Raw genomic sequence first — 2068 nt, 5'->3', positions numbered from 1 at the left:
TTCCACCTGGCGCCTCAGTTGGACCAGCGTTCGTGCTGGACGTGCAGACCGCGTGAGACGACGCTTCATCCAGTCCCAAACATGTTCAATGGGGGACAGATCCGGAGATCTTGCTGGCCAGGGTAGTTGACTTACACCTTCTAGAGCACGTTGGGTGGCACGGGATACATGCAGACGTGCATTGTCCTGTTGGAACAGCAAGTTCCCTTGCCGGTCTAGGAATGGTAGAACGATGGGTTCGATGACGGTTTGGATGTACCGTGCACTATTCAGTGTCCCCTCGACGATCACCAGTGGTGTACGGCCAGTGTAGGAGATCGCTCCCCACACCATGATGCCGGGTGTTGGCCCTGTGTGCCTCGGTCGTATGCAGTCCTGATTGTGGCGCTCACCTGCACGGCGCCAAACACGCATACGACCATCATTGGCACCAAGGCAGAAGCGACTCTCATCGCTGAAGACGACACGTCTCCATTCGTCCCTCCATTCACACCTGTCGCGACACCACTGGAGGCGGGCTGCACGATGTTGGGGCGTGAGCGGAAGACGGCCTAACGGTGTGCGGGACCGTAGCCCAGCTTCATGGAGACGGTTGCGAATGGTCCTCGCCGATACCCCAGGAGCAACAGTGTCCCTAATTTGCTGGGAAGTGGCGGTGCGGTCCCCTACGGCACTGCGTAGGATCCTACGGTCTTGGCGTGCATCCGTGCGTCGCTGCGGTCCGGTCCCAGGTCGACGGGCACGTGCACCTTCCGCCGACCACTGGCGACAACATCGATGTACTGTGGAGACCTCACGCCCCACGTGTTGAGCAATTCGGCGGTACGTCCACCCGGCCTCCCGCATGCCCACTATACGCCCTCGCTCAAAGTCCGTCAACTGCACATACGGTTCACGTCCACGCTGTCGCGGCATGCTACAAGTGTTAAAGACTGCGATGGAGCTCCGTATGCCACGGCAAACTGGCTGACACTGACGGCGGCGGTGCACAAATGCTGCGCAGTTAGCGCCATTCGACGGCCAACACCGCGGTTCCTGGTGTGTCCGCTGTGCCGTGCGTGTGATCATTGCTTGTACAGCCCCCTCGCAGTGTCCGGAGCAAGTATGGTGGGTCTGACACACCGGTGTCAATGTGTTCTTTTTTCCATTTCCAGGAGTGTATATTAGTTGTAATCTATGGATCCCATGGAAAGGAGTCTCTATTATGTGGTGTAAAAGTGCAAACCTAACAACATGATTCATTACTGCAGGCAGCCAGTTGCTCCAATGTGCTGGAATGGCATTGTGCCATGGCACACACTTAGGCACCCCAGCCTACCTTCAGGTGGTGACCAGCTGGTTACCAAAGCCAGAAAACCTCAGCACACAGTGTGTATGATATCTGCAGCAGTCACACCAAAACAAACCCACCTATGGTGAAGCACAGCCATTCCACCTTGCACCATAGCTAAGCCAGCACTACTGGCAGCCTTAGTGGGCAGTCACTGCAAGGTCCCTGCACTGCCATACCGAACTAGACATAGCAAAAGCCAGGCTGCGTCACCATTATGCTTCATGCACTGCCCTAGCACCAGCTTGACATGGGCAAGAGCCTCCTGTAAACACTATGGGACATAAAGGCTACTGCTGACAACAAGCTGCTTATGACACACCGACCCACCATCTTCTATGAGAGAACACCTACCACAACATTTATAAGTGATGTCAGAAGTGGGGTTGGTGGAGGTGCTATCTTCTTCTTCATCATCATCATCATCATCATCAGTGCACTCGAGAGTAAATAGCATTGCATGTATTCTGTAATTCCCCATGGGCTCATCATGTCTGCTGTTCCTTAGTTTTCAAACATCATCTTCCTGATGTCCTATTGACATGTCTCGATTATGTGAGGAATGTATTTGATTGTGTTATCTGGGGAGGGTCCAAGGGAAAAACCAACGAAACCTGTTATATGCATGCAGTGTAACTTATGAAGTCATGTGGCTCCATTTACCGACTCTCATGGTGGGATATGTTAGACATGATGGCAAAGAGGTCATAACACCAGAAAAGTGCATGACTGAGACAT

This window comes from Schistocerca americana, chromosome X (genome assembly GCF_021461395.2).
Source record: "Schistocerca americana isolate TAMUIC-IGC-003095 chromosome X, iqSchAmer2.1, whole genome shotgun sequence".
NCBI classification, from domain to species: Eukaryota; Metazoa; Arthropoda; class Insecta; order Orthoptera; family Acrididae; genus Schistocerca; species Schistocerca americana.
This window is presented reverse-complemented; position numbering follows the sequence as displayed.